Here is a 16599-nt window from a genome sequence, read left to right as displayed (position 1 = left end):
GTGAAGTTTTACATCATAACTTAATTTTGATGACGACTCTCCAGTAACTCTCAGAACTAGCCAGGTGCCATCCACGCTTCTTTAGTTAGACGATTGGTCATTGAAGTCGCCTTTTATACAGTCCCATTTGTGGAGCTCAGATATATCCTCCCAGAAAGCCTTTTTAGGTGGTTCAGTCCCCCCTCTTCCGTGGTCACTTCTAATCAAATGTTGGACTGAAACATTTTCTTAGTTCCTTGGCAGAGAGCACAAAATCATAACAAGTTGCTCCAAGGCAGGCAGAATCCTGCTTAGGTTTAACCTCCACCTCACCCTTCGTGAATAAAAGCCACACCTTAACATCTGCCTTACGCATCCCTTCCAAAGGCTTCCGCCACTCTAGGTCTCCACTGGTGCCAGCATTAGTGCCCAATTATCACCTTGTATCCCTTTTTAGGTTGAGCATAGAGTCAGCGTGCATGTGCAGCTCTGCAATGCATGCTGTAATGCCTCCGTGGATTTTAAACAGACCTACCACTTTTTCAACGGTTGTTTTGTCTGCCTTTTCAAATTACGTTGCTTTCATTGGTGAACAGTGTGCATTTGTCGAGCCTTGTGGCTGTTTTGTTTACACAAGACTATATCCAGAAAACTATGCTCTCACGCCGGTAGGCTCAGTGCTGATTTTATACCACCCGAAAGTGATGGAAAAGAGCTGCATATGAATACCACCCATGCATGCTGACATCAGTTCCTTTATTTCTGTTTTCAGACGACTTCTGAATCTGAAAAATTTCAGATCAGTGTGCTAGAAAACGATGACTCCACCCAAAGCAATAGGTTTCAGACCATACCATGACTGCATTAAGCATATGTCAGTCACAGACTTGAACAAGGTTTATCTTTCATGTCTGGTGTCGGGCCTCAACTTTAGGTTGTCAGATAAGTGCACTCTCAAGCACCCAGAGGCAATACAAGACTGAGATGCCAAGCTGCATGTCACCAAACAACCAAGATGTTGTTGTTTTTATGTAAGTCCCACTCCTAATCCAAGTCACTGTAAGGTCCTGTCCCCTGTCCCAAGTCTGTTTCCACACCTGCTCAACTTCATACTGGAGGTGCTCTGGAATTCTAAGCACAAGAAGTCAAAGTGAAGCTTGACTCATCCCACCTCTCTGAATCCAAAGAGAAGATTTGAAGGTTTCATTATGCCAGGTGCATTCCATCAAGGTCTCGAACTACAAAACTGTGTCCTCGGCTGGTCCTGATATGCCCCATATGTCACAGGCTGTCAGCAACCCCACAGCAGATAGAGGCCATTTTCCAGATTTGCAGTGCATTTCCGACTCTCCCTAGTGCACCTTCAGGCTACCTCTCGCAAGTCACCCTCAGTTACCAAGCCTGTACTGATGCCTGTACATCGTCTGCTCGGGCCCCAATTCCATGTCTGTCCTTGCTACATTGCTGTCAGTGGCCTTGGAAGGTAAGCTGGAGCCGCTGCTAATGTCCGACCATTAACTGACTTGGACTCAAACTTGACTAATGTCACACAAAACAATTACTTTAGAGTAACTGTTCAACCTGAATCTAACCCACTGCTTCTGCCTTGTTGCATTTACCAACAAAGTCGCTATTATTTTTGTTTTTCTGACTGATCCTATTCCAGAGCGTTGTGGACAGTAATACAATAATGATGGTCATGCTCATCCCTCGCTATACCCATGATGCTTTTTACGTTGAATTACCAACTGCCATTGGAATTTACACCTCACCTATGAAAGAGCTTGACTCACCACTTGGGCCGCCAACGGATGAGAGTGGCTCTTTTGCATTGTGGTCTGGAGGGCAGAGGTGTGCACTAGAATTACAGCTGCCCTCCTTTAAGGCAAAAACAAGTGTCCTAACACAGATCTTTCAGCCTGGGTCAGATACGTCTGAGCCTTTGCTTCCTTTTAAAAATGCCTTCACTGATACTTGGATGGCAAATTGGCCTAATCCTAGTTCTTGCCTGCCTGTCAATAGGCAGATAGCCAGACATCACAGATTGACACCTAGTGATCTGGATTTTCTCAGCAAACCCCCACTGAAGAGAGCTTTACCATGCATGCCTTGACCAGTAAGGTCAGTCCTCACTCTTTTTCAAAAACTCCGAAAAGGGTGTCCAAGAGCAGTGAGATGTGAGGCAAATGCACATTTTTCTCTTCTAACCTTGCATTATGATATTTACATGTTTTTTTGTTTGCTGGGTGCTACACTCATGGCCTCTGGGACATGGCCAATGGAATATTGCCAGCAGTCCTGGAAGATCTTAGGGCCTCTTTAGCTCAGACAGTTCATGATGGGCAAGTCTAGGTCAAATATTTTATCAGCACAGGTCTGGATACTACAGATTGCTTGGAGAGGGCTTACGGTGCTAGTGCTGTACTTCATTACCACGTGTAGATGCTTTTCACAGGATTCTTCAGTGATCTACAGGCTTTCCTCACAGTGCTTAATTTGAGCTGGTAGTCTCTGGTGCTCGGCACTTAATATTCAGCACTGTCACTTACCTATTACAGCCACATGGCGGCATTGTTTGTCTACATTAGAGATCAACACAACAACAGTTGTTTAATATTCAATATATGCATTCAAAATGACGAATGCCTGCTGCCCAAACCATTCTTGTAGCTTTTGGAGCATGGAAACATCTGAATTGTCACACTTGTAGGGTGTGATGGTTAGTACTTGTGCTAAATCTGTCACTGGTGGCACTGGCCGGGGCAGTTTGTTTTGCAAGATTCAGTGACATCCTGACGAGGGGCCTGGCACTTTATTTTGTGTGGGTGCAATTAAGCACTGCTCCTTCATGGATATGCTCTATGAAGGGACTCACCTATTTGGTGTGAAGGCAGAATCTGTGTTTTAGCATTTTAAGAGCTACAGCACACTCTTTGGGACTGTGAACCCCAAGCTAGACAGTTACTGCATCACACCAGAAGGTTCAGGGGCTATTCCAGAGGGCTGGCAAATGCACCAAGACAGCCTTCCCTACCAGTGCAGCAGGCACACCAGTCCTTTTGAGGTTGTGGATAGGAGTTTAGCAGATTGCATGCAGACCATCATCAGTAGCAGTCCTCCAGAATCTCTTCCTCAGCCACAATGGCCACTAAAGCACTTTAGTTTGCCTTTATTGGCACATGTCTAACTGGTGAGTGGCAGGATTCGACATTTTTGCTCTGGCTGGCTGTTGATTGCGCCAGATGGGTCTTACAAAATCCTCAACATGGCTGTGCTCTACCTTTTCTTTCTGACCTGTCCACTTATCCTCCTACACCAGAGCGGGTTTCCGACAAGCACCTGTCAGTTGTGTTCATCCTACGAGCCTTCTGCTCTCCAAAACTGCCATCTAAAGTGTTCTGGGCATACGAAAGAGGAGGGATTTGTTGCTCTCGCTATTTCCTCGTTCTGAAAAAGAGTGGGGCCCTTAGGCCTATTCTGGACCTCTGGCCTCTGAATACCTTCATGCAGAAGAACAAATTAAAAATTCTCATGCTAGCCCTGATTCTGTCTGCTCTGGACCAAAGTGACTGTATTGTGTCCTTGGATCAGCAGATCACTTATTTTCATATGCCTGTTCTGCAGTCCCACAGATGTTATCTGCGGTTTATCTAGGCCAGGAGCACTTTCATTTTGCCATGCTCTTTTTCAGCCTCACCAATGCCCCCTAGGGTATTCACAATAGTGTTAGCTGTGGTCACTGCCTATCTCTGGAGGTGGGGATACCTTTTATTCCTATAAATCAACAGCTGCCTGTTGAAAGCAAGCTTGCTAGTCAGTCATGGACCACTTCTGGATGACTGTGAACCTCTTATCATTTGTGGGGGTCACTGTCAGTGAGGTGAAGTCCCATCTGACTGCTTTGCGGAGACTTTGGTTCATTGGAATAGTTTGGGCACAGTGGAGTTCAGGACTTTCATTCTCCAGCAAAGAGTCCTGAATATTTGGGCTATGATCCCAATATTTCAGGTTTGATCCTAGGTCATAGTGAGAGTACCTTTGAGGCTTCTTGACCTCTTGGCCTACTGCATCCTCCTACTTGGCTATTCCTGGAAGCACATGTGGGCTCTGCAATGGCTCAAATGTGTCCAGCATTAAGGCAGTTTAACCAATGTCATCTAGGTCTCTGAGGAGATGGCATATGAAATGCAATGGTGAATGCTCAAAACCAATTGACCCAATCGAAGAACTGAGATTCATGGTGGACGTATCTCTGCTGGACAGTGGAGGTCATCAGAGGAAGATGGAGTTCAGGGGACACTGGTCTCTAGCGGAGAGGCAGCTCTATATCAGTCTGCTGGAGTTGACTGGCTGTGAAGGCCTTCCTGCCCTCCATCTGAGGAGCCTGGTGCAGGTTCTTGTGGGCAACATCTCTGCGATGTGGTACTGTAACAAGCAGGAAAAGTGGGGTCATAGGTCTTGTGTCAGCAGGCGCTGCATTTTTTTTGGAAGTGGCTGTAACATCATGTAATATTCCTGATCACAAACCACCTGGTAGCATCCCAGAATGCCAGAGTGGATAGACTGAGCAAGCAATGTCTGTGGATAATGAGTGGCTTATACGTGCCAAGGTGATGCAGGGTGATCTACCAGCAATGAAGAGAGAACTCTGGCTAGATATTTTAACCTAAGTGGAACACTCGGCATCAAACGTTTTGGCATTGGAGTTTCTGCAAGAACACTTGTTAGGAGATGCATTCCAGCTTGAAAGGAACATGGGACTCTTGTACATCTTCCTTCCGCCCCTGCTTCTCCTGCCCAGAGAACGGAGGAAAACAGGGATGTCCGGTCCCAAGTTATCCTGGTGGCTTCAGATTGGGCTAGGAGAATATGGTTCCCGAACTTTCTGGGCATGAGTATCTGTCCTCCGATCATACTGTCACTTCGCAAGGACACTCTTGCAGGGTATTTAACCTGAATTTATACAATCTACAGCTACATGTATGGATATTGAGTGGCAGCAGTTGACTGCATTTGATCTGCCACCTGAAGTAGAAGATGTCATCCTTGCCTCCAGATGCCCTTCCACGAAATCAGTTTCTGGCATTGCTGGAACAAATGTATGGCCTGGTGTGGCCTTCGCTAGGCTGACCCTTTACAGGTAAAGCTGTCAAACATTCATTTTTTGTTCATTTTTTCTGTGACCCAGCAAGGCTGTGTCATTGGCACTGCTAAAGGGTATTTGTCAGCCCTTTTAGCCTTTCCGCATTTGCTAGACCAACCATCCCATTTAAATCACCTGTTGTGATGAAATTTATAAAAGGTTTGACACACTTTGACAAACGATTACCAAATCGTTTGTGATGCCACAGTGGGCCCTTAACTTAATATTGATATTTTTCATGTCTGCGCCCTTCGAGCCGATGCATAGCTGGTCATTATGTCTTCTAACTTAAAAGACTGTTTTCCTCTTTGCGATGGTCATCCTGTCACCTTTTCCCCAGACAAGCTAGTGATGAGGGCTCCGGTGGCATTTTTGCCAAAAGTTGTAACTTTTCCATTTTGGGCAAACCATTACTCTACCATTGTTCTTTGTGCCCCTTCACGCCTCAAAAGAGGAAGAGTGACTTCATTGACTTAACCGCAAAAGTAGTTTAAGTTTGTATGTTGATCGTACCATGGATTATTGAGTGGACGGTCAACTTTTTGTGGGGTTTTCCGAACCAAATGTAGGGCAGGCTGTGCGGAAGCGAACCCTGTCAAGGTGGATACTCTTCTCCATTAGGGTCTGTTATACATTGGCCAAGACCCCCAGAAAGTCTGATAACTCATTCAACCAGTTCGAAGACTGCTGCCACTGTGTTGGCTCATGGAGTGTTGTCCTCAACATCTGCCAAGGTGAGACGAGGGTGTCAGCGCATACGTTCACAAAGCACTACTGCCTTGGCGGCCAGCTCAAGCAGGAAGAATATTTCAACCTTTTGTTTCTGCAATGCTTTTTGGTCAGAGTTTACTCCACAGACCCTCCACCTGTGAGGTATTGCTTTGGTATCGGTGGTTAGAAGTTTCCATGAGAAGATCAAATTACTTACCTATGGTAACTCTTTCTTGTGGTTGTTCTAACTGCATATTGCTCACTTCCCTCTATCTCCCTGTTCTGTGGAGTTGTCTCTTTTTAACATTCTAACAGGTCCCCAGTGAGTATTAATCATACTGGTTTAAAAATTGTTCACACTGGCACTTGAGGATGTGGAAAAGGACAAGTCAAGAAACCGACTTTAGTGCGGAGGGATGAGGCTTGTATGCACCATCGTTCATCACGTGGGTGGTGTTAAGTCAGGACAGAGCCATATGATGCCACTTTACGACGTGTAGTAAAATTGTTGTGTGAAGTTTTCCAGTTCCAGTCTGTCACCAGGTCAGTATTATAAGGAGTGGGATCTGTTATTAGAAAGAGGATGCACTAGAAGTAGCATTACACAAGGTAAGTACTTTGTTCTTCTGTTGTTTTCTAATTTGTGGATTGATAAAAACTCATGTGACAGCAGAAGTCATATTGCAGAAATGATTAACTATTAAAATCACCATCTTTCTGATAAATAATGTATTTTGTCAACTAAAACGTCATGAGGTAACCCTAGTCATGCTGTATTTGTGGCCATGCTAATTCTTAGATTAGGTCCTGAAACTCTGGAAAACTTGGTTGCCAAGTACATAGATTCCTATGTGGCCATTCTTAGACATGCTTGGATGTGATCCACTGATTTCCCTGGAAACGTTTAGGCAAAAATGATGGTTGCACTCATTGATGACTTCTGCCTCTTTGGCAATCAGGATTAAGTGACCACAAATTAGGTTCTTGCACACAAATATCCTGCTCAAGTGGCCCAGAAGATTCAAGGGCTATATGAGAAAACAGCCTACGAGAGTACCGCCTTACAAGCAGTGCCAGCATTCTCGGCCTGGTTAACAGCAGTCTGTTACTTTGTGGTTTACAGGGAGCTTTGTGATTTCATGGCATATCAAGATTAACAGTGGCAGTGATCTTTCTTCTCCTCCCTCCAAGCCTGCACTGTCAGACCATCCTACTGCATTTTCAAATGAGCGCGTTTGTCTTGTGAGTTGAAGGCCGTTTGGGCTGGATGTGCAAGCATTACACCAATGCAGACCACCAAGTGCTTTGGGTTGTGCATGGCAGTTTACCATATCCTTTCGGGAGTCCATATGTTAACTCTGTTTCTTTCTGCCCCTCTACTGAGCATGACATGTCTCCTACCTGGGAGGTTATGGACTCTGTACGACAGGCAACAGAATGGGTTCCAGAGTTTGAGAATCCCCCTTCTTGGGAATGTCTTGATGTAGAGGTCTTGGCACAGTATCATTAGCCCTGAATTCTGCGTTTGTATATTCTCCCTGAAGTATGCATATTTCGTCCTTTGCTTCTGCAGATTCATGGATGAATTTCGTAGCAAGGTTCATTGTTTGTCAACTTCTAGTTCTGCAATTTGGTGTGGTGCCAGCACTTTGACTCCTTTGTGATGATACTGCAACTCTACGATTTGGGACAACAGGTGTTTGTGCCCCAAGCAGTGGATACTGGTGGTGGGACAAGGCTGAGATCAAGTCACACCAAGTTCTTCCGGAGAACCTTTTTCCACTTGTTTCATGTTCCCACTTGCTTAAGCACCACTCTGCTCATTATTGGTAGGACTATTGTCAGGAGCCTTCAAAATCAAATCTTCCACCATTCCAGGTCAGCTGAAAATTAAGAATGTGCATCTGTGCTTTTGGAAGATGGCACCATTGTATGGGGAAGCAATGGCTGTGTTTCTTGTGTCTTTGATCTTACCTAATATAGATTTTGGGGTGTGCTTGAAAGGTCTTGTTGATTGCACTTCATCCAATGGGTTCTCTAAACAAAAGGGCAGTCTGTTTTTATTTGGTTAGACGTATGGTGTCATCTTCTGAACGAGTTCAGATATATGCTCTATTGGGAAATTCATAACTGTTGCACTATCCTTTTCTGTCCCACTGTGACATCTCTCAATCAACGAATCAGAGTTCTTATAGAGCGCAGCTAATCACCCACTAGGGTCTCAAGGCGCTTGGGGTTGAAGGGGGAAGGGGGTACTGCAGTTCAGTCGAAGAGCCATGTCTTGATGTCCATCCTATATGGAAGCAGTGAGGGTGATTGCCTGAGATGTAGGGGAAGAGAGTTACAGGTCTTCGTAGCTGATAAGAGAAGGATCTTTCTCTGGCCATGGTCTTGATAATTCTTGGGATAGTGGCCAAGGCCAGGTTGGCGGAGTGGAGGTGTCTGGTGGGAGTGTAAAAGAAGAGGCGGTAGTTGAGGTATGCAGGTCCGATTTTGTGGAGAGCCTTGTAAGAGATTGTGAGGAGCTCGAAGGTGATTCTTTTGTTGATCAGGAGCAACTCTGAGGGGATCCACTTAAAGATCTTTTGAAGTTGGCGGGGCATGTATAAGCTGAAGGATGAGACAGCATTGATTTGGCGATTCATTGAGAGCCAGTAGTCTAGAATGAAGATTTTCTTCTCTAGGGTGCAAATTAAATTCAGATTGAACCTTTCTAACATTCCTATGATGTCTAGTGTTCTCAGAAAGCTTCATCATATTTGGGGTAGGTAATTTTTGTTGAAAGGATACAGATATCTACCAGAACTGTTAATCTGCTTGTGTTCAAGTCTTACACTACCATTCATGATAGATCGGCTTTCATTTGGGAGGAATAGATTCTTCGTGCCACCCTTCAGACATGGCTTTTCATGACCAGGGCAAGGTTGAGACAATGTGTTTATCTGCTGTACCACAATGTATTGGAAGTCATATAGGTTGCACAGCACCCTTGTGTTGTAACAGAGAAAACAGCATGGGAAGAGCTTATTTGATGTGCTGAAGATGAGGCAGTCTGCTCATGCGGCGGCGACAAGATGGCGGACGCGTCAGTGTCCGATTGAGACGGCTGTGTTTGTCCTGCCCTTCTAAAACCCTTCTCCTTCCTTCTGGCTGCTAGTGGAAGCGGAGCATATTGCGGAACGGCCGATCGGAATGCTTTGGCTTTTGTCTTACCTGTGCTCGGGGAAAATTTGACGAGCTACGCGTTTGGTGTTTTCTGTGAGATTCCAGACGGGCTGCTCTGCATTTGGACTTTGGCGTTTCGCGGCCGGGACTGCAGCGGCGGCTTCGGCAGATAGTCTGCTGGAAAATCCGGGCCGGACTGTACAGTCGGTAATTGCTCCAAGAACGCTTCCAAGAATGCTAACGCAACTACAAATGCGGGTGTCAGTGGTAGCGTGAAAGGCCCCAAGACTCGGGGAGTGGTCCCTGCTCATTGATATCGGCACCCGCACCTGCACCAGCTGTGGCCACAGTTCAGGTCGCTACTCGGACTGCTGATAATGGCGGTACACAGCTTAAAGTTCCTGGGATCTTTAAAAAAAGTCAGCAACCAAAGGGTAAGATCCAAGACACTGGCTCACCTGGCGCACCGGGTGGAGGAATAGGCTCACCGCATGTTGATAAGGGAGCAATAGACCCTTTAGCACTATCTATGGATGCGTCTACAGTCGTGGGGATGGTGTATAGAGCGACTGACAATCCTAATATTAATTTGGCTGCAGACATGAATAATGTAATATAAATGGGGGCTTTTTATCAGCAGATTTCAGGGGCAGATGTAGATGGGCAAAGGGCCTCGCCATTAGCAGTCGATGGTGGGGCTGTAGCGGAACTCAATCAAGATGTTGGGCATAATATGGAAGTATCTGACATGACTAAAGAGGTTGATTCTGATGGGAAATTCTACTCAATGTCAGACCTGTCAAATATTTCGGAGAATGAAAGTACAGATGGTGATTGGGCAGATGACAGAAGTTTGGCCAGCTCGGCCCCTCCTGGAAGATGATGAAGGGGACAAAGGAACAGTGCGTAAAGTAAAGAAAATCCCAAAATCATCAGCAAAAGAAGGTCTAGAGAACGAGGGATCGCCATTGCTTGATTATTTATCTTCTCCACAGTCTGGGGTGTTGAACGGTAGTCAAGGTGACTTGAGCGATCATGCAGAGACCAACTGCCCAAGTATGGTGACAGAGAAGGAGGTCACCCTAGCTTCAATATATCAAGCTATTATGATACATCGTGAAGAAACAAAAGCGGAGGGATTATGCACACAAGGGGCAGTCCGTAAATTTCAAAATACGGTCCGCCGTTTCATCAAAATCTTTACTGAGATAACAGCAAGGATTCGGGAAGCAGAGGCAAGAATCTCTATAGTAGAGGACGAGATGGTGCAGCAAAAGGCGGATGTGTCTTCCCTTCATTCTTTGTGGGACAATATTTCTTGGAAGCTCATGGACATAGAAAATCACTCCAGACGGAACAATTTGCGGGTACTTGGTATTCCGGAGGGGAGCGAAGGCATAAATACTCGACAATTTGTTATTGGCCTATTTTCTGAAGCCTTTCCAGAGCTGACTCAATGGAAGTGGGAATATGAGCTACAGAGAGCTCATAGATTTCCGTTTCATGTGCGGGGTGCGACTAGGGCGGATAGTAGACCAAGGGCTATACTGATCTCTTTAAACAACTTTCTGCTTCGAGAATCTTCGCATGGCTTAGCTAGACCGGATTGTAAGAGAAAGGGGAAGGGTTGTGAATTTTTTGTGCTACCAGATTTTTGTCTGGCCACAGTTCAGCAGAGATGGCATTTGTGCCAACTGATTCCCCTATACCAAACCAAAGGGGCACAGGCCTATTTATTAAATCCGTCAAAGCTTAAAGTCATTCATAAAGACAAAACTTTATTTTTTATCTCTGAGATAGCCGCAAGGTATTTTTTGGGCACTATATGGGGAAAGATTTAGCTAAGCTAATGTTGCTTCTTGATTTTTGTTTTCAAGCCAGGGGGTGTAGGGGGGTTGGGGGGGGGGGGGGCACACACTCTTTCTCTCCATCACTACCAGGGACTATTAAGTCCTTATGCCTCATTTGGGTTGGGGGGTTCTCCTCTAGGTTGCGTGGGTGGTAGGTGTGGTGGGGCAAGCAGCTGTACAGAATGGCTAAGGCATAGCAGTAGTAGTAAGTGTATGGTAATTAAATCTGTTGAAGTCTTTTTTTCTGCTGTATTATTAAGTGTACTTTAAAACGTATTATGTTGTGAAGGCAACTCAGAACTAAGGCAAAACAGCGAGGTTGGTTTGAAGAATTTCCTTATGATGCTGGGTAAAATTTCAATGTGTTCTTGGAACATCTGTGGCTTGAATAACAAAAAAAAGGGGGTATTATGGCCCAGATTCTTAATTTAATGAAGGTGGATCTGCTATGTGCGCAAGAGACCCATATTGCCTGGAATAATAGAGGATGGTTAAAGGATCTGGGTATGAAGCTCCTGGCATGTACCCGGCAAGGTTCTACGACAAGGGGAGTAGCAATTCTGAAAAGATTTGGTTGGGGGGAGTTAAAACTTTTTAAAGAAGACCTCAGTGGGCGATGGGTGATAATTGAACTATGGATAGAGGGGGTTTCAATGACGATCTGCTCAATTTATGGCCCCAATGTGGATGGTTCAGATATGGTAAATGGTTTGAGTATTGAGTTAGCGACCTGGCCGTCTCCATTAATCCTGTGTTGGGACTTTAACCTCCATTTGGAGGGCGGTTTTGATATAACTAGTGAAGATCTCTATGAGGGAAAGAAAAGGAAGATCTTCAAGGCCACCAGAGGGCTTGTGAAAGAATTCGGGTTGGTGTATATTTGGTGTTTGAAAGGAATGGGTGCTCCTGGGGATAACTTCTATTCAGCACCTCATAAAAAGTGCCTCCGATTGGATTATTGTTTTGTATCCGCCGAGCTAGCAAGTAAGGCTAGAGTTGATATTCAGCCTAAAATAATCTCTGATCACAATACCATTATAATAGAAGTGGATGTTCTCTATAGAACCCCATTAAGAGCGTGGACATTTGAACGAAAATTATTAGTGGACACAGTATAAGTATATTGTGAACATATGTGCAAATGGATAGTGAAATTTTTTAACATTAATCGAGGATCTGTTTCGGGTCCTATGGTGTGGGATGCATATAAGGCAGGATTTTGCGGAGTAACTCTCAGCTATTCCATTAATAAACAGCGGAGTTTACGTGGGGATTTGTTGGAGGAGATGAATAAATTACGGTTACTCGAAATTACCTTTATGAGGGCGGTTAGTGAAGGTGAAAATACTGAGGCAATTTTAAGGGACATAGCTGTTAAAAAAATGAGGTTATATCAGAATTTTAACACACAACTTGCAACAAGAATCACAGTATATAGGTCCAAAGTATATGAGGTTGGGGAAAACTCTGGCCGAATATTGGCTAAAAGACTACATCAGAAGGCAGTAGCTAATAGGATAACTAAGATTCAGGATGATTTGGGGCAGATTTGTGATAAGTCAGACGAAGTATTGGAGGTGTTCCGTAAATTTTATAATCAACTATATATTGATGATATTATTGGAGTTGAATGGCAAGTGGCTAAGTTTTGTGCCGATATGGTAATCTCAAAATTGACACATGATCAAAGGGAAGAGTTAGATGTCGACATAATTTGGGAGGAAGTGGAGGCAGCTGTTACATCATTACCGGCCAGCAAGGCTGTGGGACCTGATGGCATCCTGTTGGAATTTTATTGGACCTTTCGGCAGGTATTGAAAACTGAATTGACAGCTTTATTTCAGGCAGCACAAAATGGGATTGCACTATCATTGTTTTTAAAAAAAAAGGACAAGCCTGACCTATTACCAACATCATATAGACCCATTTTATTAATAAACTCTGATAGTAAAATCTATTCGAAGATCATAGCAACGCGTCTTGCTGTAGCTATTTCTGACCTTGTCTCAAACTTTCAACATGGGTTTATTCCCGGTCGGGATACGGCTGATCACGTAAGGCGTGTGATATCGCTAATACATTGGGCACAAGCGACCAATACCACAATTGGGTTAACTCTGTTGGATGCCATGCAGGCATTCAACAGGGTTTCCTGGCCATATATGTGGCAGGTTTTAAGATTGAAGGGGTTTGGTCCTAAGATTCGGCAAGATTTGGCCCCAGAAGCCAGCATCCGAATTTCTGGCGAAGAGTCTGCTTTGCTTTCAATCGGTCGAGGTACACGGCAAGGATGCCCGTTTTCACCTCTATTATTTGCCTTATACATTGATTTGTTTTAAAATTATCTAAATCAGGCTAAAGATATAATACCTGTTCGATTGCAGCATATAGATTACAGATTACAGAGCATTGGCTTACGCTTATCGCTTTGTTGTTATTACTAAAGAAATCATCACCACAGTTTCAGCAATAGATAAATTGGCTTCCCAGTTTGGGCGGTTTTCCGGGTACAAATTAAATATCTCTAAAACACAGGTGCTTTATGTCGGCGGGGATCCTCCTGACAATAAAATTAGTGTTCCGGAAGTTACTTATTTAGGAATAAAAATGACACTGCCAATTAGTAAAATTCCAGAGCTAAATATGAATCCAGTGCTTACAAAGGTGAATTCAACATTGGAGCGTTTGGACCACCTAAATTTATCTCTGTATGGTAGATCAAATGTATTGAAAATGATGGTATTACCCACATTTTTATACATGGTTAGAACTATCCTACTTGAATTTCCTGCTTTATGTTTTAAGAGTCTAGTGAGGATTAGCTCCAGGCTTTTGTGGGGATACAGTCGGTAGAGAAGGGCCTATAAGAAGATGGTGTTTCCAAAGGATCGTGGTGGTTGGGGCATGCCATATTTTATGTTGTACTATTGGGCAGCTGTCCTGCAATTCATTAGCCCCCTGGTAGTAGGGAACAGGGCCAAAATGCTACCATGCCATAGTCCATCAATTTATGAATTTGGGCTGGGTGTTGATTCCAGGGAATGTTTGGTCAAAATAGTTGAACCCAGTTTTTTTAAGAAAACAAAATTAAAAATTCTTACGGCTGTGCCTATTCAGTTTGGAAACAGATTAAGCGACGTTTTGCTATTGGTAAATCGAATGCTTATACCCCTTTTTTTGCGCCTGGGTTACTCCCAATAATCTTTCATGACCAAATATCAGACGGATGGCGTTTAAAAGGAGTGCATTGTTTAGGAGATCTGTAGGACGAAGGGCAGTTGGCAGCATTTGGAGACTTCCAATTAAAATTTGGTTTGGACAAACATGATTTTTTCAAATATCTCCAAATTTGAAGCTTTTTTATTAAAGCCACTTTGAGGTCGGTATATCAATGGGGGAAGATTCCGATTATTGAAAGAATGATGAAGAAAATGGCCATCGGTCATTTTTATGCTCAATTAATAGAATCTCTCCCAGATGATCTAGAGATACGCCAAGAGAAATGGGTAGTGAAGTTGGGGCAAGAGGGTATTCATGTCCGTGAATCTCTACGGCTAGCTAATCACGTTTTGATGACAGGGCGGATGCATACTCAGCATTGCATGGCTATATATGATTCATATTATACTTCAAGTAAAATTTCAAAATGGGAGACTTCTTCTGGGACAAAATGTAACAGATGTGGTCTACACGCTGCAGATGCTGTTCATATGTTTTTTGAATGTCCTAAGTTAGGCAAGCTTTTTTGCTCAATGGAGCGATTTCTATGAATATTATTAGGATCCCCTGTTTGTATTACAGGGGAATTGGTAATGATTGGTGTTAGTACAGACGTCCAAGTACAGAAAAGATCAGCTGCAATGGTGTCTTTTCTGTTTATCTGTATGGCGGTTGTAAGGGCATGTATTACCAAGGAATGGATTAGTTCCGAGCCGCCAACATTTTCGTGTTGGCGTTCAAGACTTCTAGACATGTATAACCTAGAATTAGCAATTTATAAGACTAAGGGGCGGAGGAAGAGCGCAATAGGCGCTAAGATTTGGTCTGCTGTTACTGACTGGATTTAGGTGGTATTAGTGGGTGGTATAGGCTGTAAGGATATTCATTCAAATGTTACTTAATTAGTTTGCTCTGTATTTGCTTCCATCTGTTTTGATTCTCTAAGATACGCTATCATTTGTTTGTGATGTGTGTTTTTTGTTGTTGTCTTCTTTCTGGGGTTTTTTCCCCATCAGCTGTTTTTTGTGTGTTGACTTTATTCAAAACGTACACTGCTTGCATAAAAATACAAATTTAAAGAAAATGAGGCAGCCCTCCTTCTGACAAGATTACATGTTGATACAGTTCATGTTATGTTTGAACCAGTATGAAATGGCTGGATTTGGTATAGTTAGCCTGATCAGGATCCCTTGTTCCTTTTTAAGGCTGATTCTTTTGTTCTCTTTTTCACCATTTACCAGTCCTAGGTTGGTTGGCACTAGTGTCTCTATTCTGCATCATGCTTTGCTGCTGTCAAGAGGCTTTTCAGGCAACGGCCAGTTGTTACTTATGTACATGCCATTTGACATGACTCATCTTTTTGGGGACAAGGCAGATTCCACTCTGGTTCAGCTTCAGCAAGTTGCCCAGTCAGTTCGAGGCCATGACACCCACCGAGCCCGCAGTTGGGGTAAACTAGTTCTAGTCGGCCTACTGTACCCCGCCCTCACAAGGCCCCACCCCTTTAGCGTGTCCTTGTTGGAGTACAGCACCTTGGTTGGAGGCAGGATCCAGTGATTCTTGCCAGTGTTGGGAAGGCCATAAATTCAGACAGGTGAGTCCCTCAGCTTGTGGAGAAGGGATACTACCAGCCATTTATAATCACAACGCTGCATCATCTAGCGACCCCGAACAGATTGACATCCATCTTACCGCAAGAAGTACAAGCCCTTTTGGCCATCTCGTGCAGACATGCTCTTGAAGTGGGCCATGGTTGTTGTTCCTGTTAATTGCAAGTGTCAAAGAAGGATGAAGTCCTTTCTCCAGTTTTAGTCTAGCACCCTCTCACTGCCCTCCTCCGGAAGGACAAATACAGAATGCTCACCCAGGCCCTGTTCTTTGACCCTGGAGATTGGATGGTGGTGTTGACTCTAGCAATACCTGCAGTTCATGGTAGGACAGGAACATTTTCCCGTCCCCATCCTTAGCTGACAGTGGTGACAGAAGCATCACTTCTGGGTTGGGGCGGCCACCTCAGAGAGGTGGAGGTCAGAGGTCTCTGGTAGAGTCCTGTATCTACATCAACCTCCTGGAGGTGAGTGCCTCTGATTGACATTGAATGCTTTCCAATCATCGAGGGGAGGTTGGTACTGGTGCTTACGGTTAACACCACTGCCATGTGGTATTACAACAAACAGGGCGGGGTGGGATCACGGACCCTGTGCCAGGAGGCCCTACGCCTCCGGAAGTTGCTGGACCATCAAGGCATTTCCTGGAAGCATTTCACCTGGTAGGCTCTTTGAATGCCAGGTGGAACATACCCAGCCATCAGTTCCTTGCTGACCACAAATGGCAGTTGTACTCTGAAGTAGTGCTGGTCTTTTCCATTAATGGGGCTATCTTGGCTCAATTTTTCGTCTCTGCCAAGAATGTGCCATATCATCAGTTCTATGTGTAGGAATTGCCAAGGTATCTCTTGTTTCAAGAAGTGTTCTGACTCGAGTGGAACTTGGCATCCCTTTCCACCAGTAGCTCTTCTACACTTGTTTCTCA

General features: G+C 44.3%; 1 protein-coding gene across 1 annotated transcript in view; it reads left to right on the top strand.

The window, feature by feature from the left end:
* Positions 1 to 16599, top strand: part of IBTK (inhibitor of Bruton tyrosine kinase) — a 732550-nt gene that overhangs the window by 402507 nt on the left and 313444 nt on the right. The window lies entirely within an intron of this gene.

Source organism: Lissotriton vulgaris, chromosome 6 (genome assembly GCF_964263255.1).
Source record: "Lissotriton vulgaris chromosome 6, aLisVul1.2, whole genome shotgun sequence".
Classification (NCBI taxonomy): domain Eukaryota; kingdom Metazoa; phylum Chordata; class Amphibia; order Caudata; family Salamandridae; genus Lissotriton; species Lissotriton vulgaris.
The sequence above is the reverse complement of the archived record's forward strand: the minus strand, read 5'-3'. Positions and strand labels throughout refer to the sequence as shown.